Source organism: Wyeomyia smithii, chromosome 1 (assembly GCF_029784165.1).
Source record: "Wyeomyia smithii strain HCP4-BCI-WySm-NY-G18 chromosome 1, ASM2978416v1, whole genome shotgun sequence".
In the NCBI taxonomy this organism is placed as follows: domain Eukaryota; kingdom Metazoa; phylum Arthropoda; class Insecta; order Diptera; family Culicidae; genus Wyeomyia; species Wyeomyia smithii.
The window spans coordinates 188951563-188978535 of NC_073694.1; the positions used below are offsets into that span (position 1 = coordinate 188951563).

At 38.5% G+C, this 26973-nt stretch overlaps 1 protein-coding gene across 2 annotated transcripts in view; it reads left to right on the forward strand.

Moving 5' to 3' along the window:
* The first annotated feature begins 9741 nt into the window (after positions 1-9741).
* Positions 9742-26973, forward strand: part of LOC129718361 (limbic system-associated membrane protein) — a 966807-nt gene continuing 949575 nt past the window's right edge. For both annotated transcript variants that reach the window (XM_055669073.1, XM_055669074.1), the window contains exon 1: positions 9742-11474. The gene's annotated coding sequence lies outside the window, so the exon portion shown is untranslated. The remainder of the gene's footprint in view (positions 11475-26973) is intronic.

Genomic DNA, 26973 nt, shown 5'->3' on the forward strand with positions numbered 1-26973 from the left:
GGTAAAAAATTCCATGTTTCCATTATGAGACCAGTTACTTATGTTTTTACTTTATTTTACTTCTTAGACTGATACGAACGATTCACCGATTGCGACATCGATCGAACAAACAAACCTACACAATTGAATGCACATATACATAAACGAAAAAAAAAAAATAAATTAAATTAAATTGAATTCAATATATTGTACGCTTTCTTAAAAGTTAAAAATAAAAAAAAAAATAAAAAACTCAATTTATTGTAAGCTTTTTTTAATAATCATAATACCCTTTCCGATAAGTCTAGCAAAGTAGTAAAATTTGTTTATTTTGATCGTTTGGTTCGTTTGGTTTTTCTTGCTTCAGACTCTGCGCCACTCTATGTATTCACTCTTGTCATACCTATTCACCTTCGGATTGCTTATACAAAATTATATGCGAATTAAGCGCTGTTCCCACTGCTGTCGGGCAGAGTCCAAGCCGTGAAGCGAATGCAAAAAAAAAACGAAAATATTTCACTGCCACATAGTCACATCTTCGCAAGTTGCTGCCGTGAACCGCTCCGGGAAGCACAAAATATCGTCGGCAACGATATTTTTTATTCGCACGACGACAACACTGTACTGCCCCGGACATTGCACGGCTGGGTATCATTCTGTTTCTGAAAACACTACGATTGGATTGAATTTGACCACCTTGGGCTGTCCGCCAGATACCGGAAATTACCTCCACAAAGTAAAAATATGAGAGCTGGAGTTGATGTAGGATGTAAATGGTCATCTGCTGTTTTTTTAACATTCATAAGTTTAGGTCAAATAATCTGCAAGATTAATCATGATTGTTACAATGTTTGTAGTTACGTAAAAAAAAGCAAAGCCTTGGTGCTACATTCCGTATCGGAACTCGACCTTCTGTTTTTTATTATACACAGACTTCGCAGCCAACTGTTGAGTGTACAGGACAATTGCGGGGCTAGCGCTACGATCCTACTGACACTAACAGTCTCTCCCGAGCCGAGACTCGAACCTACGGCGACTGGCTTGTTAGGCCAGCATCGTACCTCGAGACCAGCTGGGATTGTAGTTACGTATTTAATGAAAATATCGTCATGTGTCTGGGATGTGTGGCACACATTACTTGTCATACAGTACCGTTCCAGCTGCAAATCAAAAACAATGACTTGCGACATTCGGTTTTTCTACCTTATACAAAATACGCATAATGTCGCATCTAGTGCGCTGTTAAGCATAAAAAATCACGTAAAAAAACGCATTAGTTCGAAAATTCGAGTTAAAAAAAACTCGTACAAAACCGCGGAATTAAAACTGACCGTACTACTATTTCCTGCGTTAAATATGGATATTCAAAAACATCACTTCGCGTGCACATTTGAAACAAACAGTTTGATGTCATTGAAATTCATCAATTAAAGGGCGATTAACATTCATGATTTTGCATGTCTACGTGGTTTTATTAATAATATCTCTATTTTTATCAGATCAAATTATTTGCAATATATCTCCATATTTTCTTCATATGTCAGATATCCTCAAATTTTTTTCCTAGTATTTCAATGTAAAACACCGAACACTTGAATGTAACTATTTATCATCGCTTTAAATTTCGAGTTAGAGGCCAATTACGCATTAAGTATCATCATTATGAATATTTTATGTAGTGAATGTTATCTCAATTTTTAGTGAACAGATACCTGTCGTTTCTCCTCAAATGTCTTTTCTTAACATCAACGATCATTTTATTGAAAAAATATCACATATCATCGCCTTGAATTTCGTTTCAGAGGTAGATTAAGTATTAAAAGTCATGATTTTGCATGTTTTACGTAGTCTTGTAAATAATATCTCAATTTTTATAGTCAGTATAAGTATAATTTCTCCTCAAAAATTTTTCCAAACATTCTAATGTAGCAAAAACACACATCATCTCTATGAACATTGAATTGAAGAAAAATTGAGCATAAAAAATCCTGATTCAGCATGATCTACTCAATTTTTAGTGAAGAAGAAAATACCATAACTTTCCCACACATGTCTATCCGAAACAATAAAAAACATTTTAATATAGAAAAAACACATATTATCGCTTCAGATTTTGATTTAGAAGTAAATTAAGCATGAAAAGTCACGGTTTTGTATATTTTTCGTAGTCTCGTGAATAATATCTTTAGTAATCTGATACCAATTACAGACCCCGTTCGATTTTGGCTTGTTTCGTTTTTGGTACGGTTCATTTTTGACACTGTTCGATTTTGGCGCATAGGCCAAAAAAAACGTACGGTTTTTTTATTCATATTTTTAAGTTTTCTCGTTTTTACTTTAACCGATTTAAGTTCAATTACCGATATTATGGTCCCTAATGTTGCAAAGGAGGCTTGTCAGAATCGGTCAACTGGTTCCGGATATATGACCGGACCATGCTCGGGTAATATAATGACAGTGATTAGAACCGTACCATGCCTTTAATTACTTCGGTGGTCATATAAAGTGTCTAGGTCGCCGAAGGCCACATGCGGACCTATCCCGAATGTGTTCCAGATACATCAGAATTATTGAACCAAAACCCATCAAGCGTCACCTATAACGACTTGGAATCCACAAACTAGTTCATTGGTGGCCATATCTAGAGTCTAAGTCATTGGTCACATTAAAAGTAACAAAATATGATGAAAATAAACCGTTCGTTTCTGGCATGGATCGAATTTGGCAACATGTAGAATTCAGACGTGTTGCCAAAATCGAACGGGGTCAGTATTCCACCTCAAACGTCTCGTCTGAATATCAAATAAAAAAAAACACATGCCATCGCTTTGAATTTCGAAGTATAGGTTGAACGTTGAGCGAAAAAAAGTTAGGTTTTATTTATTTTCGTCATGTGAATGATATCACAATTTTTTTTATTAAAAATCCCTAATTGTTTCTCAAATATATTGCGTCGACCTCTGCGAATATTTTCTTGCAATAAAACGTACATGTCACCGCTTACTTTTTTGATTTAGAACGATTTAAAATGATGGTGGTTATTGTGCACCTCAGGGACGGTGAGAATAATATTAATAAGATCTGCGTTGAGGGATTTAATTTTCATGTAGTAGATAAAAATTATTAATCATGATCCATCCTATAAATGAAGTACTCTAATGTAATACTGCGCTATCGAAGTAATCAAAATAAGAACCTGCACCCCGCCGTTGCTGGATCGCACACAATGAAATGTGAATCGCACAGCCCCGTCGCCACGTTTTACGTTATTTGAATGATATCACAGATTTAAGTATTAAAAAACCCTAACTGTTTCACAAATATATTGCTTCGACCTCTACGAATATTTTCTTGCAATAAAACCTATATGTCACTGCTTACTTTCTTGATTTAGAACGATTTGAAACGATGGTGCTTATTGTGCACCTCAGAAACGACGGCAATAATATCAATAAGATCTGCCTTACGTAAATTAATTTTTATATAGTAGATAAAAATAATTAATCATGCACCATCCTATAAATGAAGCGCTCTAAACCAAAACTGCGCTATCAAAATAATCAAAACAAAGTAACCTGCACACCGCCGTTGTTGCATCCCACACCACTAGGTATAAATTGCACAGCCCCGTCGCCACGTTTTACATTATGTGAATAATATCAATTATGTATTAAGAAACCCTAAATGTTTCACAAATATATTGCTTCGAGCTCTACGAATATTTTCTTGTAATCAAATGTACATGTCACCGCTTACTTTCATGATTTAAAACGATTTAAAATGATGGTGCTTATCGTGCACCTCAGTGACGGCGGGAATAATATCAATAAAATCTTCGTTTCGTAAATCCATTTTTATATAGTGGATAAAAATAATTAATCATGCACCATTCTATAAATGAAGCGCTCTAATTCAATACTGCGCTATCGAAATAATCAAAATAAAGCAACCTGCACATCGCCGTTGTTGCATCGCACACAATGAGGTTTGAATCGCACAGCCCCGCCACCACGTTTTACGTTATGTGAATGATATCACAATTTTTATTATTAAGAAAACCCTAAATGTTTCACAAATATATTGCTTCGAACTCTACGAATATTTTCTTGTAATCAAATGTACATGTCACCGCTTACTTTCATGATTTAAAACGATTTAAAATGATGGTGCTTATTGTGCACCTCAGTGACGGCGGGAATAATATCAATAAAATCTTCGTTTCGTAAATCCATTTTTATATAGTAGATAAAAATAATTAATCATGCACCATCCTATAAATGAAGCGCTTTAAACCAAAACTGCGCTATCAAAATAATCAAAACAAAGTAACCTGCACACCGCCGTTACTACATCCCACACCACTAGGTATAAATTGCACAGCCCCGTCGCCACGTTTTACATTATGTGATTAATATCAATTATGTATTAAGAAACCCTAAATGTTTCACAAATATATTGCTTCGAACTCTACGAATATTTTCTTTCAATAAAATGTACATGTCACCGCTTACTTTCTTGATTTAAAACGATTTAAAATGATGGTGCTTATTGTGCACCTCAGTAACGGCGGGAATAATATCAATAAAATCTGCGTTACGTAAATCCATTTTTATATAGTGGATAAAAATAATTAATCATGCACCATCCTAAAATAAGTGAAGCGCTCTAATCCAAAACCGCGCTATCAAAATAATCAAAACAAAGCAACCTGCACACCGCCGTTGCTGCGTCGCATACAATGAAGATTGAATCGCACACCCCGCCATCGTGATCTCTTTGCGGCAGGAGAAGTTTGGTTGTGTTTGTTTTGACCAAGTCCGCATGCCAGCCGCACCGGACTTGCTTCAAAACAAACACAACTAAACTTCCCTCTCGCCCGCGACGCACGAAGACGAATGAACCCCTAGGAGCGAATGAACCCTGGTCCGACATTTTTGTTGCATTTGAGCACGATATCGGACCGATGTTGAGCCAAATGTCCACCCGTTGTCGGACCGATCTATCGGAGAATCGGACGCGAATTGGTCCGACATCGGCCCGACAATTCTTACTGGGATGTTGCTTTGCGCTAATGGTGCGAGAAGGAAATTGATTTTGCGCAGAATGGACAGGAACAGGCAGGAGATTTTATGTTTTTTTTTTTATTTACGGTGTTATAGCAGCATGCATCAAAACACCGTTAGAATTATCAATGATATAACCTAGTTTATTTATTTATCAATTCAAAATTCTGTGATTAATTCATCCGACTTTTGTTAACATGAATTAAGAACGTTTTGTTACTATACTTATTATGCTAACGGTACGAAAATGCACCGGATGCAGAGTGTTACGTTGGTTAACAGAAGTGTTCCTTTCGTCGGTTTAGATGTCATTGACTATCTTATGATAGAACTCTGTTTTGTAGTTCTAAGGATGAAAAATGTGGTTTGAAATTACAACATAAGTTTTTCGGGAGTTAAAATAGTAAAACCATTGAAATTGTTTATACATGTACTAGAAAGTACATGTTGATGTTGGATAGAATTTTCGAATTGAGTACACTAAAGTCGCTTTTTATGCGGGGGATACATGCCGCGTAAAAAACCGCGTAAATTCCGGAATCCGCGTAAAAAAAAACGCGTAAATTCTGTAATCCGAGTGAAGAGGAACCGAAATCCGCAAGAAAAAAAAAATACCGCGTAAATTCCGGAATCCACGTAAAAAAACCGCGTAAAAGCGACCTATAGATATTGCAAATCAGATTCTGAAGGTTCGTGATAATCTGATCGTAGTAATATAGTTTTGTGAATTCTTCCGATTAAAACACCTTCAGAAGGGTCTGACGGCATGTATCGTATGTAGGTACGGTAGGCAGCCTATACACCAGAGAGACGCAGAGACACTCACCGTTAAGGCAACTGTCAACATCAAAACGGATAACGGCAATGCAAAATTATACAGCTCGCCCGTTTTGATGTTGACAGTTTCCTCAACGGTGAGTGCTTTGTCATTTCTCTAATATACAGTTTCACTAAGGTACAGTACGGGCGTCTCGCTCAGTTCGTAAAGCGATAAAACAACGTGTGGTGCGCCGCTGTCTCTTACCGACAAAAAAAAAAAGAAAAGAAACCTCTCGTCGTTTCAGCGCGTGTACAGGAAGTCTGTGTACACGAGAAAGTCTCACAAGCTGTAGCGCACGAGCTGTATCAAGTATGTACAGTACGAGCGTCTCGCTCAGTTCGTAGTGCGATGAAACATCGCCTTGCGCATCGCAATCCGAACCGAAAGAGAAGCGAAAGAGCAACCTGCAAATTGCATGTGACGTGTCTCGTCTCGTCGCACATGCATGGAAATTCTACGAGCGAGAGAAAGATTTCTCTCGTCGCTTGAAAAAAAAGCGCGTGCACGGGAAGTCTGGATGATAGGGTGCATAGGTTTCTGGGAGAAAACCGAAAAGAAGTACCCGCAGAACTAACGTGAAGCATTGGCCGCTGTGTGGGCTGTGAAGCACTTCACCTACTTCCTGCTAGGATGACACTTTAAGCTCCGGATTGACGCCCAGGGTTTCACGTTCATCGTCAACGGCAAAATTTAAAAGCATTTTAGGACAACGCGTATGGTGGCCTGGTATGGCAAGGGATGCGGAAGCATGGGGAAGATCATGCGAAATCTGCGTAACAAACGGAAGACCAGAAAGCCCTACTCCCATGGAGAGAGATTTCGCCTCAGGGTCGGTGTGGGAGACAGTCGCCATTGACTTTAACGGACCCTATACTAAGTTTAATAACATCTTGATCCTGGTTATAGTGGACTACCGATACAGGTATATAATTGCTAAGCCGGTCCCGTCTACGAGGTTCGAGAATACGAGATGGATGAGGTATTCGACAGAGAGGGTTACCCGAAACACATAAAATCGGACAACGTTCCCCCCTTTACTAGCGACGAATATAAAGACTACTGCCAAGAGCACGATATTCTGGCCATCTTCTCCACCCCGCTATATCCTCAGCAAAATGGCCTAGTAGAGGGCTGCATGAAGTTGGTGAATACAGCGATGACTACGGTGGCTACAAATGGGACGAGTTACAAAGCAGAACTAACAGCGGCAATCCATGCCTACAACGCTGCTGCACACTCCGTCACAGGGATACCACCAGAAGAGGCGATGATGGGCCGCAAAATTAAGCGGGGACTGCTCCTCCTCTGTAGGGGAAAAACCACGTTCAATGATGAACTACTAAATTAAAAGGACCGAGAGTCCAAAAGACAAGCTAAAGAGCGAGAAGACACTAAACGCGGAGCACGTGTGTGCCGTGTTGGACCAGGAGACACAGTAGTTGTGGAGCGTCATGGTCATACAAAAGCAGAATCCCGATTTGATCCCCGGAAGTATACGGCAACGAAAGAGCGAAATGGTATGCTCTTTTTGTTTGACGAAAACGGACAAATCCGGAAGAGGCAGGTATCACAGACCAAGAAGATGAGTGAATGGAGGGTGCCCGACGAAATGAATAGCGCAGCAGGCAGTAGCAGTGGTGAACAAATCAGAGAACGGTCTCCTGTACAGAGACTTTTGCGACAACCAGAAGAGACCCAGATCCTACCTCGAAAACTACGTTTACAACGTGGAAGAAGAAACTACTTAAGACTAAAATGTTTGTTTCATTCAAAGGAAAATGTTTGTTTCAATCTAGAGACAATAACGACTGTTTGTTTTAATTTGCAAACAATAATATCAAATCTCTAATGAAGAGGAATATTTTTTTTTCTTTCTTTTAAGTTTGTTTTATTTCCACACTTCAGCACAATTCCTTTGTACATTTTATAGAGAGGGGGGAGATGTGTGGGTGCTTCAATAGATATTGGCAGCACTGCAGATTACCGGTGGCTTATCGTTCCTATCATACGCATACATCCTGATTATATCACCCACCCGAATATACACATCTTGGTTATGGTATCCGCCGGGCGGCATTTTGGCTCACCATCGGAATTCAGCCACCGAACCTCCTGAATCGCTGCGATTTTGACTCCCTGCCGCCGTAGTTTTCGAGCAAGCACGCCAGTTCACGCCGGTTCATTGAGAGATCGGACGTTCTAAGTACCCAATTTTCAATTTCAATCTTTTTCCGTGTTCGTAGCGTAGGTCTTTGCCAATTCATCCGTTCCTTATTTCTAACTTCGTTGCTCGTGGTTGAAGGAAAGTTTCGGTATGCTACCTTACCAGGGTCGCGATACCTACATCCTGCTGATGAGACTGCCATCTTTGGTGTAGCTGGCGGGATACAGCATTCCACAATTCAGCCGCCCGCTCCGGGTCAGACGCTGTTGTACACTGCCCCTAATACAGGGACACAGCCGCGTACGACCTCCTTCCCAGTCCACAGCTTCCGCCGGAGGTTGGTTACCCGGTCGGCACCTCGTGAAGGTTGGGATAGGAGTAGCTGGACAGAGGTGAATGACCACATTAGGGTCTCAAGTTATACGTGTCCAAACATTTGCCAACTCTCAGTTACAAAAACCGAATGAAACTAAGACTAGTTTTAAGCATATCTAAACTTTAAGAAATAATCACTGAACACCGAAACTCTTACTGTTCATGAATAATGAATATTGGCGACTATAATGACTATAATGCAAATCAAGCTATTTTTATTTCTATTTCAAGCAGTAAATGTGGAGCTGACTATGGAAAAATGTACTAACTAGGCAAATAGTTGATTAGAAATTTACGAAAAACACAGTCCAGCAAGAGGGACTCGAACCCACAACTTCTAACTTCTAGAAGTTTTGGGTTCAAGTCCCACCTGCTGGACTATATTTTTCGTAAATTTCTGATTAACTATTTCCCCTGTTAGTACATTTTTCAATCGTCAGCTCCACATTTACTGCTTGAAATAGAAGTATAATACATGTTCAGAATATAGCAATGCATTGATTAATGGTCGCAACTGAGAACTTGAAATGGTATAAAAAATATACGTTTCTAAAGTTAGTCGGTTTAACGGGTTTTTTCAAAAAAACACTGCAGGGAATGGGATCTAGAAACAGATTTTTACACATACACACACACACACACACACTAGTACTAGAAAATTGTTATGCTGCCTTTGAGATAAGCATTCGAGAAGTTACTGCTCAATCAGTAGGTACCGGTTTCAAACGAGGGTACATAAATGAGAAGCAACACTGGGCGGGGAAGCTGTAACAGGACCAGGCCGGTGATGAATGTTTACTGCCACTTCCCACCATAAAAACATACGATTTAGGGACTCACCTCTTCCTTCACGCTTCCATATGGTGGCAAGAATCAAAATCAACTCCACTCTCTCTCTCTCTTTATCATTATTCTAAGAGAATGAGTTACCGAGTCGTAGTGACAAACATGTTGCAATGTCGGTATGTCACGTGATATGCAACACGCGTGTCTACGTAGCTTCACTCATTCTCTTTCTCTCTCGCGTTCCCGAAAGTGCACTTCAATCGAATGTTTCTTTATCAGCTGCTGCTGCTGCTGCTACTGCAGTATCACCACCGTGGGATGCGAGCTACACACCATCTTATCAATGGAGGAAAGAAAAAATCATATGCTAGTTGTGTCCTTTCCCTCTCGAAAAGGCTTCGGCATTCGTCGGGGTGGAAAATTATGAGCGATGAGAGAAAATTCTGGTCACGCGAACGAGAAGTTCCGAACTCTAGCCGAACAGTTTGGGGTGCGTTCACCGCCCGAACCGGGATGCTTCAGCTGCGATTGTTATGATGCCGACTAACACAGCACCAGGCAGGAGTCCGATCGTGCTCGAGTCGTGTGCCGATTCTGCGATATCCCACATCCTTGTGCCAGTGGGCGAAAGGAAAACTCAGTATTTTCCCTGCGAGTGATACGCGAACATCGAACAGTCAGTGGCAGATTTTTGAGCTACGCTTTCGTCGTTCTTGTACGCAAAATCGTCTTGCAGCCTTTCCACGTGAGGTTGGGTGTCTAGAGCCCGATGACGAATTGCTAAAACGCAACGTAGCGTTTTCTAAATTTGTTTCCAAGTGAAGGCGAGATTGGGATTTACCCCGTAGAGCGCGGCTGAAGTGAGATAAATTATTTCTACTAGAATATTGCGTGTTTCTTTGTTTTCCGTCTGAGCCGGGAAGTCGCCTGGCCAGGAGAATTCTGAGGAAAATCCTCGCTTTGAAAGTGCGAAACAAAACCAACCGCAGGTGTTTATGTGAGCTTCTTCCTGCCGGATGACGATGCAGTTGATAAATGGCCGTAGCGGTAAAAGCAGTTGCCAGGATCCCGTTTCGTCATTTCGTCAATGAAACGTCGCTTGCGGTTTGACCTGGTTTCTTTAGTGTGTGAATTCGAAGAACGGTTCTGTGGTGCACCGGAAAGTCGGCCAAATTTGAAGCTCACTCGAAAATCAAAATAAAAAAGTAGTCCATTCGGTTGAATAAAGTGGTAAAGTGAGCGAAAAGGCCGTGGTTTGTTGGGGGGGTTTTCATTCCGTTTTTTCTCCTGCTTTTATACCGGAAGCAATTCGGGATGCACATTTATGCGCGTACCCTTGTGTATTAGTTTACATTTATTTTGGTGGTGCGATTTGAAGAGGGAACAAAAAAATTAATACAATTTGCCAAGTAAGAGTATAAATACAATATCACAAAGTGCAAAGGTCAGTTGAGTGCAGTGCATGGAAAAGGAAAAAGTAGAATTTAATACAAACAACAAATTGTGAGCTTCAGTGCTGGGAATCACTGATTGCCCCAAGTGGAAAGAGAGATTGTTCAGAATTTTGTGCTCGATACCTATAGGAGGCACATCTGTACCCCGGTGTCAGTGGATGGGAAATCGGTATACGTGTGTATTTATTGCGGTAGTAAATATGTATGACTAGACTAAATCGGCTCGAGTCCACAAAATAGTCCGCGGTGGCTGCCAGACAAAAAGGCAGAGTGCACCCCGATATTGGCGCGCTTTCTCGGTTGCGCCAACAATAGCGATAATAGCCAAATAAAATATATCGCTCTACTGAAGGCAGGCAATGCAGTGACACAGGTTCTAGCTCAAGTTCCAAAATACCGGGTGTACACACGTACCGAAGTACACACACATACGCAGCCCAAGCCCAAGTACAGTGAGTGTGCCAAAAAAGTAGCAAAGCATTGAAAGTTTCACTGTCGAGTCAAAGAATTCCCAAATTGAAATCGCTGAATAAAAGATCTCGACTTGTAGAGGAGCCGAAAATATCAGCGGGCCGTCTGTGTATTTGTGTCTAGTGTAAGTGTGCGATACACGTGATATCAGTTTTCGAGCAGAAGACCGCCGAGCTCAGCCGGCAAAGGCAAGACGTGGATTGTCTCTAAAGAGGATTAACATTTCATTGAATAGAAACAAAAGCAGCAGTTTTCACTTCCGTCGCATTGGGAGCTGTAGTGAAGCCCGTTTCTGGTGTGATCCTCGTGTTTACAGTATACCAACAGCTATAGCAGTGGAAGTTGGCGAGCGGAAGTAAAACGTAAGAACCCTTCATTTGAGTCAAATCTATTGGGTTTAGGTTTTCTGGTTGCGGCTTTGGAGTTTGGGACGATTTGCAGTGAAATTTAGCAACCACAGTACATACAGAAATTTACCTCTAATGTTTCTGGGAGTCGTTCAAGGGCGCCACATTACTTGACGTTCGCAAGGTATATGAGTAGATCTGACACTTATATATCTTGTTCTTTTGACGTTGACTAACCTCTATATCGAAGTTAGGCGCCTTGAATTTGAAAATCTAGTAATTCAACCAGGGAAAACCAGGGAAAAGTGGTCAGGTTTTAAGCGCTTATTTTTCAGTCATTTTTAATCAGGGTTTCGAGCTTTTGGCATCAATCGATCAGAAATTCTTTAACGGTTAAATTTTTGTAACAAAAACAAACTATTGTTTGAGATACACTATTGAAAAATTAGTACTCAATATCGATTGTCTAAATCATACCGCGCAGCCAATCACTACCTCTCCCAAGCACTAACGGATACAATCGATCTGACTTTGTTGTTATTATTGTTGTCACTTTCTGTTTCCGATGCTTATTTACGTTCCTTGTCATTCCACTATCTACTTAACCCCTCCTTCTTTCTAACTAACTGACGAAGCCTTGATATAAAAGGCACCGTTCGAGCAGCTGAAAGGAGGAAAGACAAAATAGTACCGATCATCTCGTGTCGGTTTCACCCGTAATGCTGGTGGCTGTTAGTAGTACATGGCTACTGCAAAATACTAAAATAGCTGGAATTCTGGACGGACTAACCAGTAAACAAGAATATTCGGCAACTGGTACCTTTTGGTGCCTCAAAGTTTCGTTGAAGAAGCGTTGGAATTCCCTATACTATTTGTTTCAATGGAATATAAGAATACGGTAGTCAACGTCATGCGGTCGTGTCTTGAATACCACCCTTCTACTATTTTTCATCTTTGCTTTTACTGATCTTTGTTAGAATCCATTTAGAACTGATGTCCTGGCAGAACATGTGCTTTTCAAAATTGTAAATTTTTGTGTATCTTATTGAGACGGAGTGTCACTTTCAATACTATGAAGTCTCTATAGTAGTATTTTAAGTTTAAAATAGCAGTGGAATATTTTACCATATGCTATGGAATTTAAAAAGAAAATAATACGGCGTTTGTCAATACAGTTCAAAGACATCAGCTTCCTCGCCGTTTGCAAATTACAGATGCCAATTTTTTATACAATAACAATCCTTAAAAGTAGAAAAATATACTACTAAAACTAATGTTGTGTATTATTTGTTTCTAATATAGAAAAAAGTACACAGTTGTATCCAAGACACGACCGCATAACCGATGCAGAACTACGCACACTATAAACAAATGCATTGTTTAGATTGTTCCTTTACCGAGTCATAAAATCTACTATTGCTTGCTCAAATCAAGAAACTTTTCATTGAATTAACTCTGGGAGTCTACTGTATGAAAATAATACAACACTTTGCACGTTTCGTGCTGTGCTGGAGTGCAAAAGATATGACTGTGATCGGGAACCTTCTCGTGGTTGAGAAAAATTCTATACGGGTCATTCCATCTCAAGTTGGCACACCTCATGTACGTGACCTTCTCAGATTTGGCTCGAATTTTGTGGAATGGTTGATTTAAGGTCATTAAGCGAAAATCCCAATTTTGGTGCCGATTTGTCCACCCCTCGCTCCGTAAGACCCTCCCCTCTTTTGAAAAAGTGCTATTTTTCGTTAAAAAGTCTTGTTTTCTTTTTTTGTATTGCTTGAAAAGCATGATGTCTATAAATAAATTGGTACATGGATTCTATAGAAATTTAGTTGAGGAATCAAACAAAAAAAAATGATAATAATTTGAGCGACAGTGTTGCCAGATGTATTGTTTTTGCATTTTTCGGCAAACGAGTATATTTTGGTTTGAAATTAAACAATTTTATCGTGTTCCTGAGAAAATTTTACCTAAAAAAATAATTTTATCACCCCGAGGTATTATGAGCGAAACTCGAGTTATAGCGTGTCTTATTGTAATTCTGTTAATATCTCTGGAACTGGCTTGAATTCCCGGGAACCGGGAAAGAAAAAAATTCTTAGCAAAAATGAGATATAAAATAAAGTTTATTTATGAAAGGTATCAAACAATCGTTTACGAATTAAAAAACAAAACCTATTCGAGTTCAGGTTCAGAAATTCATGATCGATTTTTGTCGCAAATGTTAGAAAATGTTAGAAGGTGTGTAATTTTCTTAGGTTTTAGTGTTACAATGCAGGTCGGTTCATGAAAATGAGGCTAGGACTGAAGTGGTGTCTCTTGAAACTGAGGAAGAAAACATCTGAGCATGAACCAAAAAATTCTGCAAATCTTCTAGAAAGATCTCGAAACCGCCATAAGGAGAGATTTTCGCAACAGAAGCCAAGGATACTGAATGTCCAACGAATTTATTCTGCAACTTCATCCAGGCTGAATGATACTCGACGGATGGGCATCAATGAATAGGATGTTGATCGATTTTAAATGGTGAGAGCGTTCTTTTTTGCTTAGCATTTCGCTATGATTGTGTTTAATATTGATGCAGTACGACAGTTGAATTTCTGCATCCTCTTGTCAATAAACATAACATGCTTTTAAATACGGGACAATTTTTTTGATACAAATGTATCAAACGAATTGAAATTCTGAAAATAATAATAAAATCTGCAAGATTCTTACCGATTGGACCGCTGGTGTCTGATTTCTAAAATATTTCTGAATCACCGATTCCAGCTCTTGCTACATTTCATCAGAAACTGAAGTGTCCAATACTTCTAGTTTGTTGAAGATAAAGCTGATGTTAGGCAGGCAGGTTTTAGAGCTTTTGAATGCCTACGTTATTAATGTGTTATTGCGGCTACGACCCGAGTTGCACTGACTGAGTTTTATTTATTTCAATTTTTTATCAATTTACAGGTTTCAAAAATTGTTGTCGATAAACCAAGAAAACAATCAAGCAACTATCTTAGAAGTGAACTAACTAGCAAAAAAAAAAACATTAGACGAAGCAAATATTTGCTTAATTTTTCGTTTCGTTGAATAAGACAGTATATATTTAAAACAAATAATTTAAGCAAATAATTTGATATTACACGGCAAGCAAATGTTGATCGTCATTTCAAGCAAATATTTGCTTATATAATGCACACCTTGAAGCTGCTTTAAACTTTCAAAACGTAAGTTTTGCGTTTTTATACGATATTTAGTTTCATTGCAATATTTTATGGGGAATTTTTCGAGGGGCTCGGGAATCCCGGGATCCGGGAATCCCGGGAAAGGGAAATTCCCGGGAAATCGTTCCCGGGATTGCAAACCCTATTATGGACATTCTAAATAATGCAAATTGAAGAATCTTTTTCAAGAAATCCAAAAACGATACAATTTTAATCGACAGTGTTGCCAGATATGTTATTTTTAAATTGAAAACTAAATCCAATTTTTCGGCCAATGAGTATATTTTGATTTCAAATTCGACAACTGCATCATATTGCTGAGCAAATTTTATCCGACAAACACAAACTGAGGTGTAAATAAGCTAAAATGTGCTATGACCTTGTAAGGAAAAGTTCTGGAGATGTGTGGCCTTCAACAAAAACATGTGTTTCGTATGCCCAAATGCTTCTTAAGAACACCGTTTTCATCTTAAATGTAACTTACAAAAGTTAAATACTAAAAACTAACTTTTAAGTAACTTTATAGAAAATATTCTGCAACTCTGTACCCAATGAAGGTAGAAATTTGGTTTGTTCGGCAAAGTTTCATATTTTTCTACGTTCTCAAACTTTGCCGAATAAAACATTCCTCTATCTCTATATTCCTCTATTCCTCATATATGAAAACCTACTGTAACATATGCTCGCCTTTCTCTAAAGTGGGTGGATTGGGACAAATAGAACCTAAAGGAGTTTATAGTACTTCAACTTAATTTCTAGGAAAAGTATTGACATTATGATTCCACTTGCCATTTTTTAACCTATACGTTCTTGAAGTTATCGAAAAAATAAGCTAAAATATGATATAACTTTGTAAAGAAAAGTCCTGGAGATAAATGGTCTATGGCAAAAATGTGTGTTTTATATGTCCTAACAATTCCTTCAAATATCACTTACGTGTAAAATGTAACTAACGAAAGTTAAGTACAAAAAACTAACTCTTAAGTAAGTTCCGTATAATACGTTTTATAACCTTGTACCGAAAAAAGATAGGATTTTCATTTGTTCAACAAAGTGAATAAATCATTCCTCTATCTCCTAACACAAAAAAGTTATTTTTTTTTAAATTTTGATACGCTAAACTTTTCAAACTTTTTGACAATTTGCGATTATGCGGGTCATTGATACAAACAATTGTTTCGGAAACACTTTTAAGCTAAGGGGCCGTTCCTAAACCACGTGGTCATAAAGAGGGGGACGGGGGGGTTTGTAAAAAGACCACGAAAGACCACGCACGGGGGTGGGGGGTTAACGAAATGACCACGTGGTCTTTTTTCCTGACTTATAATTTATTGTTGCCACCAAGACAAGAATGAAGTTTTTGCATTTTAGAAATATAGAATGTACTGAAAGTTTAATAATAAAAATGTAAAAAATTTAAGCGAATTTTTGGCTCTTGACTAATGAAAAGACCACGTAGTTAAAGTCGCAAGGGGGGGGGGGGGTTGCCAAAACACCACGAAAGACCACGGGGGGTACGGGGGGTATAAAAAGTGATCAAAATATAACCACGTGGTTTAGTAACGGCCCCTAAGATGAAAGTGAAAGGCGCTATCGAATTAAGTTCCACTTTTTGCCTTATTGGACCATTGTGCAGTGTGCGACGTGGTCCAGCCATCGAGAAGTACACATTGCAACGTTCTGTCTGTGCAGCACGGTCATCAAAGCAAAATGAGTAACTGATTTTCGTACTTCCTTGATTTATAGCAAGCCAGCAACCAGCCGAAAGCAAGCGAAAGATTGGTGCTTGTGATTGGTTGTAAGCTGGTTAAACTAAACTGAAATTATTGATTTTCAATTCAACTTTTCACTAATTTATCATCGCAAAAATATGCTAATCATTATACCAAATCATCATCGCAGAGCCCTCAACCGGCAAATCGAAGCATTTTCCACTACCGCGCTGTTGCTAAGATATTTGACCAACTGGCAAGTGATTTGCTTAAGCCGAAAGCAAATTCGGAAAGCCAGCTGATACTGGCGCAACCCGCTACGGCTAACTAGCTATATAGTGTTCTCCATAGTTTTCGTTACAAAAAGCCATTACAATTTTCAATAGTACAATAGTGCATTTAATCAAACAACAATTTTCAACATTTCGGCGGATACGTTTATAACAATGTGCATTCAAAAAGCTCAATCCGGAAAAAAAGAAAAATTATAGCTATTCAACCATTTCTCTGAATAAAATAAACAGTAATGGCTAGGGACACCAAAGTTCACAAGAATGGTTGAATAGCTATAATCTTTCACTTATTCCGGTTTGAACTCCAGGAGTGAACCTTTGTTGACCAGTGTAATTCTCTAATCGATTGCTGCAAGAATGAAGAAAATCGGTTGAAAACAGACCAATATATAAGCATTTGAAAAGGGACAAATTTCGTCCCCTTTCCGTTAATAGATTTTCAATTTACATTCCCATGTGGTAGACTAAAGGAAATCGTAGTTCTACGTTTAAAAAAAACGGAAATACCTTTTGCAAATAGCCTTTCGAAGATCCATTTCGTAGGGTTTTCCGTCTGATGCTAATTAGCTTATTATAAATGAAAACTGATGACCGTTTTAATTGACGGAGAAACTGATGCAAATTGTGACTCTTTCTTGTCCCCTTTAGCGGGTTGATTGGAAGCATGCGGAGGCTCATTGATCCACCGTAAATCGCAGATGGAACGGCAGTGGCTTCCATTCCACCACGTCACGCAGGTTTCAATCAATATTTCGGAAGTATTTTTCGGGCTTTTGCTGTTGTTCAGTGACGGTTCCGCAATCACTCAGGGTTTTGAAACTGGTATTGGCGTAGGCAAATATTTCTTTCTCAGGAAAGTCCTTAACTTAAAGGTTACGAATTACGAAAATAAACGATAAACGATTTCCCAATCATTTTTTTTATACATATTTCATGTGACGTCAAACAATTTTGAACGCCTTCTCCCGACTTCCTCCTACGTCACATAACGTCATGATTTTCTACTACTTTCCACTACAATTTCTCTTTTGCTTACTACAACAACTAGTCCACGAGGAATATGACTTATGAAATTGTCCAAATTTGCATGTTACTTCACGTTTTGGGTTTTTGTTAAGAAGAAATATGTAATACGCTGTGGAGAAAATTGGGACTCAACATTGCGTTCGAGGAAAAACTTGCAAAAATAACGATAAAATGTATTGTTATAATATTTGTTCATCTTGAGAACTAATCTGGGAACAAGGGAACAAAATAAAAACACTTTACGTATTGCAACTTGTTGTTTTGAATCTGCTTGAACCGATTGTTTGTATGCAACAAAAATCGCCAAAAATACACTTTATTTTCAAATAATATTTTAGCATGAAAAACACTCTTTAAATAGCAGGAAATGCATGAATAGTAGCAATGCGAACATATATCCACACAATCAGTGAAGATTACGACAAATCCCAAGCACTACGAGCGCTTTTTTACCACATTTTCAGAAAAGAGGTATAGTGATCAAAGTCACCCCGGTGATCAAAGTCACCCTAGTTTACGGTACTTTTGGGTGATGCAGATGATTCTTCCGTTTCTGATAGTAATAAGTATCAAGCAACACATTCAGAAAATCCCTTCCCCAATTGATAAGCATTGGGCATACAGACATTGTAAACATCACAAAGGGTGGCTTACTGAGAATGATTCGCTGCTTCCAAGCATCATTTAAGTCGTTTTTTTTGTGCAACTTCGGTTGATTATGGGCTGTCACGGATGATCAAATATGCAATGCAATGCTGTTTTCTGGTGAAAGATTGGAGTTTGCAAGATTTAAAGTTCTAACAGATCGAGCAAGATAGTAATATGAATAACTATCATACCACAGAATTGTTCTAAACTTCAACTATTCAACAATACATCGAATACTGCAATCCATTTGGGTTAAATAGTTATTACTGTTTAAATCGGATGTAAAACCCGATGTTAAAGATGAACTTTTATTGCAATTTTTATCAAGTAAACAATTTCTAATGGTTTTCAATATCTTGATATGATAATCACGATGAAAGCAATAATGAAGCCTGTTTTGGGATCCAAAAACAATACCAAATACCTGAATTTTAATGAAGTAATTTATTGCTAGGATATAAATTTTACTCCTTACCGGCCAGCTGCTTCCCAGTGAGCCAAACTAATGCTCCGTTACATTCCCAGCATCGGGTTTTATTCCATTCGCCGACCGGAAATTATATGTTTATTATTTGTTGTTTGATGTTTTACTATCACTTGTCAAGTCGTTCGTCACTTTGGAAACCAAGCTGAGAACCAAGCGTCATATATCATGTGCTGGTGGCTGTTATACTGCATTCGTCTAGCTCTGATTGCAACGTAGATACATTGGTCTAGGATTAAAAACTAATAATGTCAACTCTGTCAAATTTTACTGGATAGATAGCGAGAAGTATCTTTCTCTGTGCATACTAAAGCCATCTTGTTTAATTAGTTTCCGTAGACGCTCAGTAGACGTCAGTACGGGGTAATTCGTTCGTGAAAGTGAAAAACAAAACGTTTTCGTAACTATACTTTCAGTGAGTTAAAGTAATACAGTTCATACTTTGTAGGCTTTGGTGAATAAAAAATTCTTCTACTGTTCCAGTTGACTTGCTAGGGTATCAACTTAGCTTAGTCTTGATAACACAACACCGTAACTTAGCACTAGAATGCTGATCGAATCAATCATCGAGACCCCACCGCGTATCAGCAGAAAGGTTTCAAGATAATAACAAGAAAAAAAACCGGTGTTCCATGGGTGGGCAAAGTTAATCAATAACGGACTACAGCATTTTTTTCCCTCAGGTTGTGCGAAAGCTGCTAAATAGGCTTTCCCCTGATGATTTTGCTGCGAAGCGTGTCCCGCCTACACGCCAAGTCGTACCCATTATCCCATACTCTACGCGACCGAGAAAAAAAAAATAATAAAATTTATTAATTACATCGGTTCTGACAGCCAAGAGTGCGTGGAGAACAATAGGTCGCAGAGGAAAATTAATGATTTTGCAGTGAATCGGGCTGGAATTGACAGTGAGTTAATTTAAATCGTTTCCACGCCCAAGACGGTACATCATAAAATAGCTGATTTGAATCACGGAATTATTAATTATCAGGCTCTACGACCAGTATCAATATAACCTGATATTGCGATGCCTCTAAGCTACGTTTAGTCATAATTAGATGAAGTTAAATCACTCCGGTATCCTCTGGCCTACCCTCATACAACACATTAGCTAATATTAATATTTTTGTCTGTTCAACTCAAACCCAAAATGAAATTCGCAATACCTGCGATAACCCGAAGCCTCGGCAATTTCATCATCATTTGAAAAAGTTATCGCGTGCTAATTAAAAATTGTTGGCAAACATTTTATCCATTTCATGTCAGTTCGGAGAAAGCGCGGGGTACCGTATTGCACTTGAACTCGAACCGAATAAACCGATTTTCTCGGCTCACCTCTCGGTTGGCTGGAGTAGAGTGGCACCCCGACCAAGGTATACGTTTGGAAATAATCTGATCTGATGTTTTTCGACCCTTCAAAAGTCTCCATCGCATTTGCGCTTGCTACTGGAGAGCGGTCAGTTCCTCCTTCCTTCCTTCCTTTCTTCCTCCACGCGTTCCTGGCTTCGGTGGGATGGATGATTGAAAAGCCGAGCCCACATTTCGAGTCGACCTTTAACCGACCCACAGCATCGTCCCACATAATCGGCTTTCCAGTGCGGGCAGTAAATTGCATTCGCTTCGAGATCAATTATAGTTAATTATCCGTCTGAGTAACTTTTGGGTCAGCTCCCGAGTGCGTTCCGCGAAAACCTCCGGAACCGTCGATCGGTGAGATATCCGGTTATTTTGGGTACATCGGATCAAACGGTTTAATGAGTCAAAGTATACTGGGACTTGTTAGCATGAAATTTACATTTTTTTTTCAATTATTAATATGCTTAATAGCAGAGGGAACAACAATTGCGCTTATTTGATTGTTGAAAATCTATGCCTTGCGTGCAGGAAAGCATGCAAAATAGTTCAGCGAAACCGGAGCTGTTCGGACCCTGAATAATGGCATGAAACCGTGTTACCTGTATATTTTCGAATACCTTGCGGCAGTATACAGCGTCAAAAATGGACCGAATATTCGGCCTGACCATCAGATTTCTGCCAGGTATTCGTGGGTTGAGCAGTAATATTTGTTAGGTATGTGCTAGGTATTTGAATTCTAAACTTAACCACATTAAATAAACTAGGTAGCTTAAAACATCATTCGTAGCATTGACAGGTTACTCTCGGGGGATTGCACCGGAGTCCGCAACGTCAAATATATTGGATTATATTTTCACAAAAGCCGGAGAGAAAAATGGTGGGAAAGCTTTTCGGCCCTTTAAGTTTGTAGGTGTAGCCGGGTTATCTCCAGCGTTGCTTCAAAGAGATGAGAAAACACTGATAGCGTCAGTAAAGAAAATCTTTAGGGTAAATTCAAGATTAAACTTAATTTAGGTAAACTGGAGGTCAATGCGGGTTATCTTCATAAATTTATGGTATGCGACAGGCTATTGATTCACCGAGCATAAAACAAGAATCGACAACATTGCCTCTTGAAAAATTTGCAAATTGTTAGTTTTGTGGTTTGAGCATTTATACCTAGAGAAAATTTCGTCAATAGAGAAAGCTTAGTTAGAAATAAATGAAAAAACTGTTTTCATGAATATCCAAGTAACTGGCAACACTTACAATTCAAATTTTTATTTTTTATGAATTCTTTGAAAAATTTCCTTTGAATTTCATGAACCAAAATGTCCATAATCATAAGAGTTTCAGAAATATAAATAGAACATTTAACCTTATTTCCTGAATTCTGGGTTGCGTTCTACTACACAGTCTGTCAAGGATTCAAAACGGGTGTTTACTACTGCCCAACGTTTTAGCCAGGGGTTTCGGGCTTTTTCAAGGGAAACTATTGAAACCATTCTATATAAAACTGGTTTGTGAAATACAATGTAATGGGAGTTCACTAGACGTATCGTTTTTTCATCAAAATGTATCCTTTCTGTGGAATAGCATTGTTGAGTTTAATCGCCTATCTGCATATAAATTGATAATATTTTTAATCTTGTTTTACAAACTAAGCTAATTTAAAAACTTACGATGGTTAAATTCTTAACTTTTAAATTTTTTGTCTATATTTATTGTGACTGATCACTGTACCGCACTGCACTATTATCTATACTATCTGCGATTTGTTTCGTTGAATTTTGAGTACTAGCTTTGACAATTATGGGATTTGTTCTCTCCTCACTCTGTTTCGTTGGGAAATGGTGTTTTTGATGGTGTGAAATATCCAAGCGTAAGTGGTACTCAGCTGGTCTACGGCCTAAAAATACTGTAACTCGAGTTTTGCTCCTAATACCTCTTCTGGGCGATGAACGGTTTTTGTTCGGAAGTGCTACCGAATAAGTGAAGGACTGACTGTGCACGCCATCCACGATCGACGGTCAAGCGATGCCAATTTGCGTGCGTGCTGGACTACAATGAGCTCATTATTAACGACAATGAGGATATTGTTTGGATAAGACTATATAATGTGGCATATCTAACGCTCAAGTCAGTCGTCGTTCACTACTTTTCTGACGTAGAACTATGTTTTACTTTAGCATACCACACAGGGATGCAAACTGAAAAACTGGGACGAAATTTGTCCCTTTTCAAATGCTCATAGGTCGGTTGATTTTCAACCGATTTTCATCATTCTTGCAGCAATCGATTGGGAAATTATACACGATTCTGCCCAAATGCAGAAAAATGTTGTTTGAATCTACGAACTATTGCACTATTGAAAATTGTCAAGCCTTGTTGAAATAAAAATAACGTCCTCTGATTGGTCGCTTGCAGGCTGTGTGTGTATGATATGGTATCATGTGTGTATGTGTGTATGATATGGTATGATGTGTGTGTGTCTATGATATGGTATGATTTGTGTGTGTGTGCTGTGTATGGTTTATTACTCGGCACGATCTGCTAACTGCTAAATCCGGTTCACGGAATTCACAACCCTTCATTAGTAGACATTATAACTCATTACCCAAGTAAAAATATTGGTTTTATCAAAGTTTTATAGCGCTCAATACAGCCAAAAAAGCGCTATAAAACTTTGATAAAAACAGTTGTATTACTAGGGTAATGAAACACTCAATGCATTTGTTAATAGTGTCCGTAGTTCTCCGTCATTTATGCAGTCGTGTCTTGGATACAATCTCCTACTTTTTCACAACATTTATTTGACACGGCACAACACAAATTAATGTTTTACGGAGCCAATTCAATCTAATGCCTTATAAACTAAAGACAAATTTTATATCCTCGCTGCCGACTACGAGCTGATACAAAATCTAATACTAAAACCAACATGTTTTTTTTTATCCGAGATTCGTTTAGCTGTTAAATTGGCACCTTGATGCTCTTCAAGTAGCTATAAACATGTAACATGTATGACAAGTTTCGCTGAGCAAGAATATCACGAACTGGCACATTGGGCTGTATTTCTCGGGCCCTGAGGGTATCCAAAAGTAGAGACCCAAACCACGTGTTCAATGCCGTTAACCACTCGTCCATCTTTGTAAATAGTTATTTTTACTTAGGCTTAAAATGTAATATACTAGTGCATAGGAAATTATGATTGGTGGTGCTGTTTATTTAAACCCGAAATCTCACCGGTATGGAGGTTAGCTGGGAATATAACACGAAGATTAGACGCGGGTACAGGATACCTGGGCCTTCAACGTCATTAGCAGAAGGTGCAAGGATTCTCTCTCTACCAGGATGTCTGCGCAATGACACCCCATTCCTTACAGTCCACTCGTTCTCCGCTAGCTATCGAACAGTTTTCGTGTGAAGTTTTTTCCAGGAACACGAGTATTAAATTGTCAAATTCGAAATCGAAATATACTCATTTGCCGAAAAAAAAACTCAATTTTATATTTCAAGTGCAAAAAAATGACGTGTTTGGCAACACTGTCGCTTAAATTTGATTTATTTTTTATTTCGTTCTTGTCCATTTTTTCAAATATCACATATATCACATATTGATTTTGAGGCCATAAATATAAGAACAGCAGAGTTTTTCACTATAAATGGCGCTTTCATCAGTAAAGGGCAGACTTTTGGAGCCAGGGGTACACAGTGGTACAAGCGCTCAAAATAGTGAACTCTCCAAATACTGATTTGATTGAGATATATATTGACATATACAAAATCTGACTTTTCAGTCTTGCACTTTATAGAAATGGTGTCTTCAGCAAAATTGTAAGTAATATTGTCAAGAAATTCTTTTCTACAGACTTTTTGTGTAAAGATTTAATTCTGCAATAGCCATAGTATATAACACACACCAAACGTACAAATACCATACACAACAATCCATGAACACTTTACAAAAAACCACATACACCTGTCATAAACCACAGCATACAAACTTACAGGAAAAATAATTAACCCTCTAGTGCCCAATGCCGCCATTTGGCGGGCTTCAGTCAAACCTTTGAAAAGCTTCAATAGATACTTAAAAAGTGTTTATGATGATTCATAGGGATTTTACCGAAGCCCGTCTAGAAATATACGTGGGCACTAGAGGGTTAACTTGGTGCCTATAAAGGTATTCTGTCATAAATAAATTCACATCGGATGAATGCATTTCTGCACACACATGTTATACACACACACATGTTATACAAACACACGCTATATACACACACACTACTCACAAGCACACGTTCCTCAGACACACCCACGCTGCACACACACACACACACACGCACACGTCACTCAGACACACACGCTTGATATACGACACATTATTGTCGCTGCAGCACTACTCTGCAATTCGCTGGTGAGTCCAGCGACGCGAAGATTTCCAGCAATGTCATTTTTATGATTATTTCTCGCACGCTACAATGCAGTTTTAATGTTCTTTGATTAAATTGACATAGTTTTGCGACTAGAATACATTCAAAACTATATGAAAATATTACAGTGGCACATTTCGGGACATTTTATGTTGAATCAATTGTTGTTGTTGTTCAATTCGCTTGAAAATCCCTGTCAGACGAGCGGCTCGTCTCTTCCGACTTTTCTCTGCATGTACAATATACCTACGGGTCATTCCATACGAAGTGTACATGCCACTTGGACACGACAATCACAGATTTTGCTCAAAGTTGGGGGAAGTTTTGTTGTCGATTGAAATACCCCCCGTTCTCTAGGACCCCCCTCTTTATTGCAAAGTCACGCAATTTTTGTCAAAAATCTCTTTTTCCTTTTTCTTACAATTCATAGACGTAAGATGTCCGAAAAATACTGATAGATGATTTTTGAAGAAAATAAACCAAGAAATCCAAAAAAAAATATAAGTTTTGACCGGAAGTGTTGCCAGATAAATTATTTTTGTTTTTGAAACTAAATTTACATTTGTAGGCAAATGCAGCCAATTTTATTTTAAATTTGATAATTTCATCGTGTTCCTTGGAAACCGTAAGTGTTGCCAGATAGAATATTTTTTTTAAGATTAAATTTGCATATTTCGGCCAATGCAGCTAATTTTATTCTAAATTTGATGGTTTCATCGTATTCCTTGGAAAATTCTACGTAAGAAGCAGTTACCACCCCGTGCGCCAATCTCGAGATATAACATTTTTACGGAAAAATAATTACGAAATTCAAAACTGTTTTCGTAAAAATGCTATATCTCGAGATTGGCTCAATTTACCACGGGGTGATAAGTATTTCTTACCTAGCGGGGGCCTAGTGTGGTTGGTAACGTCTCCGCCAACCACGCTCGACGCCTGGGTTCGAATCCCACCGCCGACAAAGGTGTTGATGGTTGTGAGGTGGCGTGATCCACTCACAACCAACCCAACTGGTCTAGATTCAATCCTAGCCGACACCGGGAGATTTTCTGAGGCGAAAAATCTCTGGGATCACGCCTTCCATCGCATGAGGAAGTAAAGCCGTTGGTGCCGGTCCGTTAATAAACGGGTCGTGAGTTAGGGTCCTGGGTGTGGAGTCGCCTCCCTGGGCGTCGGTGATTGGCCACAACAGTGGCGGAACTAGACCGACGGAAAATAAGCGAGAATAAAAAAAGTATTTCTTACCTGAAATTTTCCAAGGAATTCGATAAAACCATTAAATTTAAAATAAATTTTGCTGCATTTGCAGAAAAATGCAAACTTAATTTTGAAATACAAAAATAATTTATTTGGTAACACTTTCGGGCAAAAATAATATTTTTTTTGGATTCCTTCTTTTTGCCTTTCTCCTAGAAAGGTATAGCAATCACTGAAAAAACCAAAGGTATTAAAGTGCTCCAAAGGGTCGAATCTCGTATATCAATCGACTTAGTTCGACGAGCTGAGCATTTTCTGTATGTGTGTGTGTGTGTGTGTACGTATGTAACGGTCTCCTAATCTCACTCAATTTGCTCAGAGATGGCTGAACCGATTTTAATGAACCTGATTGCAAATGAAAGGTCTAGTTGCCCCATAAGACCCTATTGAATTTTATTGCAATCGGATTTTTAGTTTCGAGGTTATGTATCATAATGTGAAAATCACAAAACTCAATTATCTCAGAAACTACACAACCGATTTGAACAAAATTGGTATCAAAAGAACGGGTTTGCTTTTTGAACCATTTGTGAAAAAATTTTATAAGGATCGGACATGTGGTTCAAAAGTTATGTAAAGAAACGTGTTTCAAAGACTGTTTAAACTCTCTCACTTTTCCCAGAGATGGCTGGACCAATTTTCACAAAATTAGTGTCAAATGGAAGGTCTTGTTACCCCACGAGACCTTATTGAATTTAATTGTTATTGGACTTTAACCTTGTCCGTTATGTATGATAATGGGAAATCAGGCTATGACAAGAAACAGGTTTCTAAGACTGCTTGAACTCACCCACTGTTCTCAGAGATGGATGGACCGATTTTCACAAAATAAGTTGCAACAGAAAGGTCTAGTTGCCTGATAAGACCTCATTGAATTTTATTACAATCGAACTGTAACTTTGTCTGTTATGTATCAAAATGTAAAAGTTATGAAACTCCAATATCTCAGAAACTACACAACCGATTTGAACAAAATAGGTATGAAATCTTCAAAACCCCTAAATAACGAATTTTATAGTAATTGAACATGTAGTTCGAAGGTTATGTAAAGAAACGTGTTCAGAAAACTTTTTTAAATTCACTCGTTTTGCCAAAGATGGCATGACTGATT